Genomic DNA, 13,975 nt, shown 5'->3' with positions numbered 1-13,975 from the left:
CATTGTCGTCGTCGTCGCCCATCGCCGTCGTCTATCTGTCCAAAATCGGGCGATGTTTTGAAGTCTGGTAATGGGATTTAAACTCCTTTATTACTCCGCTTTATTTATGCTCGTTGCGCTTGACAGTTGAGCACTTTCGAGTTGCTTTTTTGGCAAATTAATTTAATTGCTTTTTGAGGTTTTGTTTTTCGTTCCGTCTTCTCTTTGTAGTTATCAGTCGAGGAGTAACTTTGCTTTTTTGGTAAACTTTTTACCAGGCAAATCATGCCAATAGAGGGATTCTCAGCAGTAGGAAATATTTCTTTGCTTGCACATGGGCTTGACCTTTGCGAATGATGGGATGTGTGACTGGTTACATCTTGAAGATGCCATCGGCCAAAGTATGCTGCCAGATGATTACAGAAATTGGCCATTTCTTCGACATTTTGCATTGCAACGATTTATTAGCGTCCATATACAGACCTTAAGTCATTGAAGAGTAGCCACTCAGTTGTACAACTGAAAAAGGCAGATTTTCGAACCAGAAAGACGACGGCTCGGCTTTTCCAACTTTATGGCGTAGATTAACATTTTGCTGTAATCAATAGTCACCCGTGCCTTGTTCGGCAATCTCATCTGCTACAAAGTCGCGTTGGCTCGTTCCAGATATAGATCTCCATTGACCGTTACCAGGGCGCCGGTGCTATCTTCAAATGTGTATGAACTGATGAGCCTATCAATTTATTATTTAAAGGATCAGAGGGCACCAAAGTCCTAGAAGTATTAATTTTAAATTATTATAATATCCTCTTATTCATATCGTCGTACCCCTTCAATAAGATCTCTCTGTTACTCCACATGGGCCTCTTATCTCGAGAAAGTAGATCACAAAGCAATATCTGTTTTGTGTTTTTAATTAGATTCATTTCATATGTACATTTGACTAATGTTTTAAATTATTTTTCCATTCCAGGTTTAACTAGACGACCTCTCCTTTTAGTTTTGTCCAAATGCCAGCAATTTAAAGGTAAGTTAAATATATCCAAAATAAATTGTGTACTACGAACCTCGAGAGAGGTCTTGGCCTGTCATTTCTGGCATCCTTGATATGATCACACCAATGAAGTCTTGAGACATTAGACTTAACCTAGGTCATTATTACCTAATCAACCAACCAATCAGTCCCCGAAGTCCTTCAGGATTCGAATTCCATGTCCATCATGTGAAGATCGGTAACTTTACTCAGTCGGCCATTGGAGAACCTCAAGGAATAGTCCTCCATTTTTATTAAACAGTTAAATAATTAACTATCTTTGTCCCCCTGAAGTATTTTAATTTCCAGAACATTCTGTACAGTTATATTAATATTACTGCCTCATCGTCACCCATTTCATTCAAGCTCCTTTTCTTATTTCTGTTCTGACGGCTTTTGATACAGTTTGTCATGGTCTCTCGCCTTGTAACGGTGAGCTGAAACCTACCGAACCACAACACCACAACCGCATGGTCCCAAATGAGAGCGACGATGTTGTAGGTATGGCGGCGGTGCGGCGCGGTGATTTATTGATTTTCACCTTTTTGTTGCGTTCACCTTCGCGCGCGGCCAACAAGGCGTCAGGGTCCGTTGGTGAGTGGAGTAGAATTGAAACCACTTTTGCAACGGGCGTATTGAAAGAAGAGGTACAAGAAACAGGCAAACGAAACCGTGAAGCGAAGACTCGCCCCGTACCGCGAGTGGTGGTGGTTGTTGTTGTCTTTGGAGCTTCATTCGCTTCAGTTTTCGTTTGTTACTTCGATCCGTTTCCGGTGCGAAAAAGCACTCGCGAATAATGTGATTGGGGAGGGGGAGAGGCAGTCGAAGCGAATGGGGGGGGGGGGGGGGGCAAAACGGAGCCAAGGGTCGAATGGGAGACAGTTGGATGAGAGGTTTGCGGTAGCGTCTTACTGCTGTTGCTGATGTTCTTCAGATTTCTGTTGGCGGCAGCGACGCGTCGGTAACGGTGCTGTGCACGCTTGTTTATTGCGTGACGCCCCAAGCGGATGGTGTGCGTCGGTCGTCGTCGTCGTCGTGGTGTATTTGAGTTTCTTCTTTTGTGGAACCAACGCTCCCCACTTTGCGATTATGCGCGAAACCTTTGAACAATACTTAATCGCCTTTGCAGCAGCAGTTAATCTCGACGATTGGTTTAATATTTGTGGAGAATATGGCGAACACCTTCCACTCTGTTGTATTGAGTGGCAAGTCCTCTAAGTGAAATAGGAAGTTCAAGTTCATAAGTGTAAAGAAAATAATGTGAAAATAGAAGAATCCAGCTTTAGGAGCAACTACTCTAGCTCAGTCACTCTACTCTAGCCTTGCTGCTGATCCAGTTTTAAAGTGGAATTGGTGCGCATATTCGGAAACGACAAGAAGTAGAGGAAGGGAGAACTTGCCGTGGAACCCGAATTTTCGGATGCCATTTTATTTCATTGTTGATGCTCTCTTCCTACCCACGTAATCTCAACCACCAAAAACCACAACCCCTTCTTACGCCTCTAGACGCTCTCCTCATGCCTGCCGTCGCCTCGTCTCTGTGTGTATAGCTCCAATTGTGTCTGGTTTCCTCCTTTCGCTTATAAGTCCCGGCGCGGTCAACTCTTGCTAGCGCTGATTCATTCTTTATGGTACAATTCTTCGCATTCGTGAAATGCTGCCTACACGAGCTTTTTTTTTGCGTTGCCTCAGTCCCATCATTATCCAAGTGCGCCCGGTATGTCCCCGCCATTCTCGCTTTATGCTGTGTTTTGCTGCTCCACCATCTTCTTGTAGCGTCGTCGTTGTCTGGTTCGTCCCTAAAATTGGACACGGCTGCGCCAATTCACCACAGTGTGTGAGTGTGTGTGTGTGTGCTGTTGAACTTTTATGGCAACGAGCCAAAGAAGGCAGGAACCGATCTCGGAATTGATCCCCGACGAGGAGAGAAGATTATGTGGTGTATCCTTGAGGCTATGAAGGAGATGTGTGGGGGCGCATTCTGGGGGCGGCCAATCTCTTTGCCTCCCCTACCACTTTATCTCCTCACAAGTTCACTTCTTCATTCACTTTTGCCTCTTCGATTCTTCATGTTTCAATTCCGTTTTCTTTCTCCATTCTCTCTTTTGCTAAATTTTTTTTCAGTCGATTGTCTTGTTGTTACATATTATTCGTTCGTCTCGTGTCTCGTTTCACTGTCTTCTACATGTTTCTTATGTTTTTTGTTTTGCTGTGTGTTTGTTGTTTGCGTTACCCAATTGTTTCTTTTTTTATGTTTTCTGTTTTCTTCTCTTACTACGCGTTTGCTTTTGATGACGTGGAAGTTTGGTTGGGTTTTCCTATTTTTCTTCTCCCCTTTCTGTCTTTGCTTTCGTCTGTTCCCTTTTTTTCTGTGTTATCTGCGCTGCATTTTCCTCATTGCGGGTTGGGGCTCGGTTCATTTTTCTTTTACGCTCCCCATCTTCATCGGGGGTCACCTTTTGGTCGTTTCGGCGGGTTTTGCGGTGGCTTGCGTTATTATTCACGACATGTTTTTGTTGGCCCAAGAAGGGGTCTACGTTTCTGTACGTGTCGGGTTTTTTTTCTATAAATTTTATTTTTATGTTCCTAACCACACTGCACACCACCACCACACACCGTTCTTCGTTACACTTTTTGTTGGACCCACATTCGTCTTTTCGCAACACGACGACGTCGGTGGTGCACAAACGAGCGTTTCGGGAGCATGATGATGGTTATACGGTGGTTGAATTTTTTTTTTTTTTTTGTTGGTTGTAGCTAACAATCCGCCTGCACACTTGCCTTTTTTTAGGGGTGGTTGATGCTCGGGTAGAGCAGAAGAAGAAGCAACAAAGACCAAGGAGTGAAGAGCTTTCGCCGTGCAGTTTCAAACTGCGTCTTACTCTTGGGCCGGTGTGGGCAAGCATGGATCAGCAGAAGCAGCATCGTGATCGTGTTCTGCTGTTGCGTCGAGCCCATACAGGCAGGCAGTGCACCTTCTTTTGCCTTCTTTGGTGAGATTCAAGAATACCATTCTCTGAAGCCAGTGAGTGTGGTGTGGCGATGGCGCTCTGGATTTGATACAGTTGTTAAATCAAACTGTCGCTGTGTATGGTATGGCCTTGTTGTGTGTGGTATCGATTCTTCTTCTTGTTGAAGTCTCTCGACCAATAAAGCACTTGAGCCATTACGTAGCTTTAACGAATTTATGTGGGAGTTTCCTTTCCATACAATTTACTGAAAATGGAAGGGGATTGAACCATTCCTTATCGACAAAATGCTCTTATAAAATAGGTTTAATTCTTTATCAACCAATCAATCAATTTGACGATTCTGGATTTTTGATACAGATTAACTTTTCGTTCTAGAAAAAATGTTCAAATAGTCAACCAGCTGCGAATCCAAGCTCGACGGAGGTCAAGAAAACGGAAGAGATCTGTTCTTCAACCAAGCTCTATTCAACCGAGTGGATTTGCGCGATCGCCTGCTGACGGGTCTCACCTTCTCTGATCACTTTTGCCACTTAGTCTGCAGGTCTAAGAGTACATTCAGTGTAGCGAAACATGTGGCTGGTGACTTCTCTGACCCTTAGTGTTTAAGGAAGTTATTACGATAATTGGTTAGGTTTTTATCACTATCATTCACGACGATCTATGAGCCTCGCCGGCGAAGATCACCCATATGATTGTCAACCATAAAATGCATTAGCGATCACTTACTTGGTCTTAGTTGATGTGTCCCTTGTTTCTAACCTCCTCTGCTTATTACTATACGGTTTACTACAGTGATGTGTATGTAGAGATAGTCTCTCAGTTTCTCGTCACATTGTCTTTAATATCTACTTGCCATTGCTTAGTTTCTTTCCAATTTTTGTTCAGCGTCAACATTCAATTTCTCATGCTGTTAGGGTAGGTTATGTTAGAAATACTATTACAAGTTTATATTGAAGTTCAGATGATGATGTCCCATGAACGATGAGGCGTCTTTGATCATAATGTCCTCTTAGTAGAAGAGCCCTTTGTTATACGTTCAAACCCTTTAGACTACGAGGTCTCTTCATAGATGATGTCCCATGGACGATGAGGCGTCTTTGACTGATAGAAGAGCCCTGTTTTATTCGACCAGGCCCAAATAACTAAGTCACTTGGTAAGAGCGTTGGACGACATGGTCCTTATTGCAACCTGGAACTTCCCACTGGTGCCACTACTTATTCCGGAGGGGCATTTTCGTTCCATTTTTATGTGCTCAATGGGCGAACATTCTTAAAAGCAGTACTTTGTTATAAATATTACAAACAGCAATCAATATCGACCCCCCCAGTCCTGTGATGCTCTCTAACTCTTACCAAAAAACGCGTCACAGTATTCACAAAACGGTACCCTCCCTGCGGGATGATAAACAAGCCGCCGCGACTACTACTGCTTCGAGTTGTCACGTTCCGTATCGGTAGCCCCACACACAACTGGGTCTCGCTCGCTCGCTGTGTCTATTATTGTTGCTCTCTGTGTGTGATGTGTGTGCGCTTTTTGCTGTTGTTGTTGTTATTGCCCTCACAGTGCTCAGTTTGTGTCACCCATCGTGCACCGGGTGCTTACCCTTCCGTCTGTATCCACCGTTGTTGCAGGGGAATGATCGAACACACACACGGCTCAACACGGCGAGCGCAACGGTAGAAAAGAAACGCGTCGCCCTGTCGTTGAGTTGAACTAAAGGCCGGGGGGGGGGGGGGGAGAACTGGTGAAGGGGTATGCAAGGAAGGTGGGTGAGCGAGTGTGCGTTGTGACTCGATTCAAGGTTGTTGTGTACTTTTTCACCGCGACAACAAGACCTTGTTTCGAAGGGCACCTGAGAGGACGCGATTTGAAGACAACAACAACCGTCGAGGTGTGGTCGGTCGGTCGGAACCGCGTCCGGAGGGGGGGTGAGCAGATTTGCTGTTTTTGGTTTTTACTTTTGTTGTTTTCACTGGTTCGCTGCACACACACACACACACACGCGGGTGTCGTGCTTATCGTTCCGACACATACTGATAAGCAAGCTAGAAATGCGCGCTTTTGCGAGCTAGAAGAGTGCATGTTTCGCTAAGACTCCCTATATTCATTGGAAGAGAGTGAGTTGAAGAGGAAGTGAGCATAGCATTATTTAGCTTCTTTGGGTTAGCTATTTTTTTTAACTTCTAAATATTTTCGTGGGAGCCCTCACAAATAGTAATGCATTGGAATGCTTGTACTCGATCGTAAATACTCACTGTTGCTTGCTTTTCACCCTACTACGGGATGGAATTTTCACAACTAATATTTTGCTACAATGCTCGCATTTCTGTGTGTATGCGTGTGAGTAGAGAGAACAGTTTATCGTCGCATCATATTGCATTCGTTTCAGCGTGAACACCCCGCAACGGTAATGGGGGTGCCAAACGCTTTTAATGGGAAATTAATGGGGCCTGTTGTTATATTTTGCTGATGCGTCGCTGAAAAGCTGTACGCTTTATTTTCCCAAAACCGCACCACCGACGGACAGCGATGAGGAAAAAACCCTCCCCGGGAAAAAGGGGGAAAAGTGTAGTGAAAATTTGTCACAATGTTTTTTGTTTTGTTCCACCCCCCCATCCATATTATTTTCCCAGCGCGTTAAAAGCGTTGCGTAATTTGCGGTTGCAATTGCTACTGGCAGGGAAAGGATAGAGAGATACAGAGAGAAACGCCATCTTCTTCCACCAGAGCAAATGATGCGAACAGCTCGATGAATTGCATCGAAGCATTGGCGTTCTACTAGCATCATCGATGATCCAACCAATCGAAGCAACCATCGGCGACGTAAGGGGTTTCGGTGGATGCATGTGGTTGTTGCCAGCCCATCACCGGAGAAATGCAAACACCCCATGTTCTCTTCTCCTCCAGGCCTTACTACGATCGCCCGTCATCATCACCATTTAACCTGCCCGCTGCTGCTGCTATGCAGCGTATAGCAGGATCATTATCATATTTCCAAGATACCTCTGTGTGCAGATTGCTCAGATCCAAGTGGTGCGACGAGAAGAAGCAGCAGCATTGGGATGTGTAAAATGAGTGGCGATGATGATGGTGTGATGCCCAACCAACGCGCTTTAGCAATCAAGAAGAAGGAGGAGAGATGCAATGCTGCGCTTGGGTGGGGTGGGTGGGTACCACCCGGTTTATAAATAGCTTCAACCGATGTTTGTATATTTAAATAACATCTGCGTAGTTAGCATGTGCTTTAACCGCGCGCGCGGACTTGGCTTGGGTGGGTCGTTTTCTTCTCCACTGTTTTCCCTACAAACATATAAAGCTAAAAACGATCGCGATCCTCAAGAGCAGTCGGGAGCCATGCGTATGTATTCCCCCACCCCCTTCCTTCGGGTGGTACCTATATACACCCTGCTCCTCATACCTTATCTTGCCCCGTTCGCGGTTATTGACGTTGCCAGCGCGACATAAATATTCAACCGGCGAAGAAAGACCAGACGACACGGCAGACAATGACCGACCGACCGTGCTCCGCTCCAATGAAGGATTGGCAATGATGGGGGGGGGGTTTTGCTTGCGCTTGTTCTTCCATCTATTTCTTTTCGGCGCACTACATCACCGCGGCAGGAAAATATGAACTAAATTTAAAACGGATGAATTTGCATCGGTAGTGTGTTCAGGCTGGGCGTGAAAAAAAGCGATGAGGGGTAGGGGGTAGAAAAGCGTTTAGCGATTTCGCATCGCATTTAAATATGCATCCCACTGCTGCTGCCTTGGGTGCTGTGGTAGAGACGATGGTCGCTTCGGGTGTGATTAGTTGGAGGTGAATCAATTTTTGATCGTCTGGGTTTTTAACGATATTTCATTAGCCTGACTCTGGTTTTGCGCTTGATGTGAGGCAGCTTTACCCCAACCTACTCGCAAATCAGCTTGACTCAAGAAATTGGAAAAAAAATTACAAATTTACACTTCTGAAGAAGGGTGAAAAGCGTTCTGGTGGTCTTCACACGGCAGGACCGGGGATCAAATCCAATCCAGACAGTCTCCCCGTACACAAGACTGATTATCCAGCTACTGGCAAAAGCAAGTCACTGAGACCCAAAAATGGCTGGACGAGACCTCTCGAGGTTGTAGTGACGAGAAGAAGGAAGAAGAGGTTGAACAAGTATTATAAGGAACTAATTGCACCTAATTCAACCTTTGTCGCTTTAAGTCATGGAGCCAGGTGTCAGAGTATCCATGCACATGGTGAAGCAAATCTTTATTTGGCGCGTCTTCGATCAAAGAGATACGAGACTGGAGTCCTAAGCTGGGTCGGTAGATTTTTCCTAAGGCTATCTGCTGAAGGATTGGCAACATTTTTGTAGTAGACTTCTAGGATGTAGGAATCGAGCAAGATTGACCTATCTACAATAAATCTACCAAATTTTCCCAACTCAATTTCTGAGCCATTTGATTCCTCGCTGTAACCTCCCTATATCAAACAGGTCGCGGACGTAAAAATACACAAAAAAGAGCATTCAAACACATCTGATCATATGAATAGGGGGGATGTATAGCCCCCCACAATAATAATGGGAAAATCCGATGAGTGCATGTAATCTACATCGTTGGGAGCTTTTTTTTCTGCTTTCTCCCTACCATCTTGCTCACCTAACGCAGATGGTGAGATATTATTATATATAAACGATTTCTTATTTTTGGCCCTATCAAGCTTGTTGCCATTCTATTTTCAAATCTTTGCCTCAAAACAAAGGCCACACCGAGACTGAGACCACATAACTGAAACCACACACAACCTTGCCGTGTCGTTGGACATAAATCGTGATGACGCTTCTCTGCTGCTCGCTCTTCTGGTGCGAAATATTCGTTTAATTTACGGGAAACTCTGTGCCTGTTTTTGTTTGCTGTTCGTTACGTTCGTAGAACATCTGATCGCAAATGGGGAGTTTCTGTATTTTTTCCTTCTTTCTTGCGCCGCTCTCCTTAACCTCCTACTCTCCTCATGTCTCTCAACTCGTTTCACCTGGCGGAGGCAGCATATTTTTCATTGCTTGTGAAATCACAAGGTTGTGGACGTGTGTGGGACGCGGCCGGCATCAGGGTGGTTGTTTGAAGTCTGTTTGAAGCGATACAAAAAAAAGGGGAAAAAAGTATGCAAAATATTTCGCACGCTCTACCGCTCTATCACTGTTTCTGCTATCATCGATCTATTCTTAGCTCAACAATTTGCGGAAGTGAAGAAAAAATGAAGAAAACCGTCCGGGTCGGTCGCCGTCGTCCTTCTCCCTAGCTCTCCCTAATGGCTAGAATAACATTTTGTTTTGCTGGTTTGTTGTACGCACAGCAAACCCGATTTTCGAACGGACGACGTGTGCAGTTGCATACGGGTGTTCGATGTCAACAGTCGCTTTCTTTCGCCCTTTTTCAAATATTGCGCCATCAGTGCAAAATGCGCTATCTCAACAAAAATTGTGTCCGTTTTACTACTAGTTGTCACAATGGAACCGCTTCTGTGCTGACACATCTGAAATCAAGCCGAAAACGAGGGGCGGATAGTCCCAAGGGCCGTGTGTGGAGCAAGCAGGCGAAAACTAACAAGTTCAGTAGTTACAGCAAAGAGGATCAAAGAAATGCATATGGTAGACGAGTGACCATATTTTCGACCTCAAGGAGAGTAGCTATGTGACAAAGACCGCTAAATATGCTTGAAGCTTTCCTATCGCTGATCTTATTGCTTTAGAAAACAGTTTGGCGCATTTCGATTCTCAAGATGTAAACAAAAATCAATAAATAAAGCAACGAATTCGGTTTGCAAACGAAGTTTCTTGCGAGCAAAGATTACACAACAACAAGATTGGCGTTGCTATGGAAATTTGCGAACGTTTGCCAGATTCACACTTTTTGTTTTTCTCACCATTCCTATGGGTGTATGTGTGTGTGATTGTGTTGCCGTGGTGCTCATTCATGCTTAGTTAGCGATATGCTTCAAAGCAATGTTATGGTATGTCGCAAACACACACTCACACACCGGCATACCACCGGCACCCCCCAGCAAGCTTTATTTATGCTGTTGTTGCAATTCGCAAGGAAATGGATAGATGATGATCGAATAAAGAGAAATGAGGGGGGTATGTTATGCGTGATGAAAACAAAATAATACTGCTGACATTGGACGTTTTGTAGCTCGAATTAAACCGTTAAAATTGTGCTTTAAGGCGGCGCAAATACATGGGATGCAAGGAGAGTGACGAACGTTTAGGTGGTCTGTTGCTTCTCAGGTTCTTCTTCTTCTTTGTTGGTCTAACGACCTCTTAGGTCATGCCGGAAATTTCCGGCTTACTAGACTTAAGTCTAGTCCTCACTATGGGAGAACGAGTCAGATGGGATTTGAACCCCGGCTCTGCCGTTGTCGTCTCTACCACCCCGCCCCTTCTCAGGTTCTCAGATTCTCTACTACGATTATCCAGGTTAGGAACTCTCCGATAAAGTTCTATTTTGCGAGGCTTTTGTAGTTGTAGATGCGCCTACGGATCACTCTGGAGTTGGCTCTGGAACAATATGGATTAATCTGGAGCATCAGAGTATATTCCTGAGTGATGAATTTGTCCAGGGCACCGTAGTATATTCTTGAAAGATGAATTTAGTAAATATAATCCCGATCATTGGAGTACTTGTCTGTGACAGATCTGCCGAAAAAACATTTGGCAAATGTCTAAAATAGTTTTAGCGGTTCGAACTTCATGTCCAATTTGGAGGAATCGGAGTAAGTTGTTATGATCTCTATTATATTGTTAAATAAGGCAGACTTTTGGAATCGATATTTTTATTACAGAATTTCGATGTCTGGTCCAGATGCTCAAGACATTGAACAATTTCAAGTCAAATTTTGAAAAAACGACATAAAAATTTGAAGCAATATAGCGAAATTAAAACAAGATATCTGTCGCCGAATTTGATGCTGTTGCCTGTTGCCCCATTTACTTGGCATTACAGAATGAGAAAATTAATTTTTCTCGGAAGTTTTGTCCCTGTTTTATGTGAACCCCTCGCCGTTAGGGCTTAATGGAATGTAAAAGAGCACATCTTGAAATTTGAAATGGAACTACCTGCTCTTAAATGACTTATGTCCTGGAGCTGTCTAGTTGTTGAATGTGTTGTTCTGCCTTTTCCTTTTGCACGAAGCATTTTCATCGTTCTATTGATTTTAATTTTGATAAAATTGGAGATTTGAATTATTTATTAAAAATTATTGTTATTTTATTATTTATTTAAAAGCTATTTTTTATTTTTGCTAAAAGAATGCTTAAAATTGTTTGCAAATACCCCTTACAAAAATGCATCATAAATATCGATGCAATACAAAAACGCCGTGTAGAAAATTCTTCTTCAAAAGTTGATATTATAAAGTTTTCCGCTTTCCCGCACCTGTTCCAGTTCGGAAAAATCCATACTCCTCCAACGTTTTTTTCTTGTTGTTGTTGGTTCGCGCTCTACATTTAATAAGTAAAGTCAGCAAAGTTGTTCTGCCCATCTCATGCCCAGGCACGACGCCGCCGCACCATATTCTCTCTCTCTCTAACCCGTTTCGCGTGATCTTTCTGCCGAGTGCTGTGCGATATCGTTGGCCGGCTCCTCTCCACACCCTGACAAAGGGAATAGAAGGGAAAGCAAAACAAAAGTTTCCACATGACGACAGTGGGTGGCGGTGGTGCGCCCCCAAAGCGGGAGAGTTTATCTTGCTGCTCGACGACACAAAAACATACTGTGTCATCCTGCTGGGTGTGTGTGTGTGTGTGTGTGTGTGTGTGTGTGTGTGTGTGTGTGTGAGTCGTACTCATACACAATGTCCTACATCTTCTTTTCCCTATTCTATAAGGGAAGAAAAAACACCCCTCACTCCCTCTCTGTGTGTGATTCTGGCTGTCATGTCTCGGAAGAGTGCAGTGGCATCTTTTCCGGTTTTTCTAACTTTTCCGAACGGCGAAAAACTTCCTCCAGCGAGTGAACGGCGTCGGGAGTTAAAAGGCGGGGGGCAAAAATTGCTCAACAATTTTTGCTCGCCTACTTTGCGTTACGCCTAAAAGCGATGGTCCATCGATGGGCGACACAGAATTGGGGGAGGAGAGATGCGCGATTCCGCTTTTCACTTCACAACAGTGCCTGGATGAATCAACCGGATACTGCTTCGACCACAATGGGCAACACTGGCAGGACACTGGTTGGATCATAGTGGGGGAGGGTAAAGAGAATAGGGGGTGTAGAAAAAGGGTGAAAATTTGGTGTTGTTGTACACTTACATAACTTTTGCTCGGGTACAACTCTCGCTACTTACCAAATGTGTGTTGAATGGAAGGGATGGGGTTCTATTGTCTTCTGCCGCGAGACGCTTGCCGCCGACACCCCATTCCTAGTCCGGTGGGTTCCGTGTGTCTTGAGTGATCGAAGCATACGCTGCTTTAGAGACACAAGGTTGTCTTTAGGTAAAGGTAGAGAAGCAAGGAGAAGGTCCTCCCACCACCGAACAACGAGAAGGTGGGGGTTATTGGTAGGAAGACAAATTGTGGAAGGAATCAAAGTTGGCGGCGAAACTTTTCCCATCGTTCAAGGAAGAGACGCAAACACAATGGAGGGAGAGGCTTGCGTGTGATGGAATGATGGTGGGCTGAAGTTCGAACTAGTTTCGAGAAAATCAAGGAAAACTTTTTTGCTTTTTCGCTGGCCCCGGCGTGTCCTCACACGCTCTTCCTCTCCTGCCTGACGCGGTCGACGGTGGAAAGTTTGTTGTTAAAGAAACTTTTTGGAAACTGTTTTTGGCCCAAACTCTCCCAATTATGTGCCGGCTTTCTTGTTTTTCGCGTTTTGGGACAGTGGACTCTGGACGACGCCGAGGTCTATGCTAGAAGTGTGAAATGTTATTGTAATTTTTGCACTAACAAAACAGTTGCGGGCTTGTTTAGCATTTCGTCTCATTAGAATCATGCATGAGGTTGTTTTGTTGCTAATGAATGAACATGAGGGGAGGAGCATTTGTGAATATATTTTGGTGGGGGAAAATTCGTCCGTAAATGGAGACGCATGGTGGCGCATGGCGAATGAGTGATGTTATTAGTAGAGTTTGTCTACTTTTGTTTATTTTTTTAGATTATCTTTAGCTTAAACTGGTCATTTATTTTATTTTGTAATTACAATAAGAGAATTCAATTAAAAATAACTAATTTTGGGGGGAAATGAGAAATTAAAAAACATCCCTCCCTAAATTTTTGTCTCGCCAAAACCACTCCTCCCTACATTCGCCAAAACCACTCTGTACATTTTCCCTCTCTTTATTCATTCCCTCTGTTTCTTTGTTTTCTTGCGATTATCAAATTATAATTTTCCTTGAATAAAAAAAAAACCCCCGCAGCATAAAAAACTCCTTTCCAACAAAAACGACAAATTAACTGTTAAAGTTTTTCACGCGAGGAAAATAATACTTTAACTTTTTAAGCGCAACCCCCCGCCATGGAGCGAAGGCTGGAAGCCTGGGTGGGTGGCTTAACGAGGAGGGAGGAGGACACCTCAGGCAGGCAGAGGCAGTAAGCCATTAAAAGAGGCGAGGTTTTTACAGCAATAAATATTTACTTGCAATACACTGTCTCGCTCTCTCGTTCTCTCTCTCTCTCACACACACACTCTTTCCGTTGTTTTTATATGCCGGCGCACGGTCTCAAATTTCTCCAACGGCATCCACGAGAATGCGGACATTCCCTGGGTGCGGGGAACGCCCGGAATGGGTGGCGCTCTTGGTGGTGGTGGTGGGGTTGGTCCGGAAGTGGGAAGAAATTCATAAATTTATCCACTAAAACCGTGTACAACCTAAACCCCTCAACCGTGTCGCGCGGTCCCACCCGTGTCCTGTGTTGCTGAGAGTTTTACCGGCTTTTGTGGCGCTTGTGACCGGCGTGTAATGGCGTCGTCGGTGTGGAGAGGCTCGTCTCGCAGTCAGCCTGCCCG

General features: G+C 44.4%; 1 protein-coding gene across 16 annotated transcripts in view; it reads left to right on the top strand.

Moving 5' to 3' along the window:
• Positions 1 to 13,975, top strand: part of LOC118502549 (C-terminal-binding protein) — a 45,835-nt gene that overhangs the window by 14,019 nt on the left and 17,841 nt on the right. The window contains exon 2 of one of the 16 annotated variants that reach the window (XM_036034832.1): positions 953 to 1,006. The exons of the other annotated variants lie outside the window; for them this stretch is intronic. The gene's annotated coding sequence lies outside the window, so the exon portion shown is untranslated. The remainder of the gene's footprint in view (positions 1 to 952; positions 1,007 to 13,975) is intronic. 16 annotated transcript variants of the gene reach the window in all.

Source organism: Anopheles stephensi, chromosome 2 (assembly GCF_013141755.1).
Source record: "Anopheles stephensi strain Indian chromosome 2, UCI_ANSTEP_V1.0, whole genome shotgun sequence".
Lineage (NCBI taxonomy): Eukaryota > Metazoa > Arthropoda > Insecta > Diptera > Culicidae > Anopheles > Anopheles stephensi.
The sequence above is the reverse complement of the archived record's forward strand: the minus strand, read 5'-3'. Positions and strand labels throughout refer to the sequence as shown.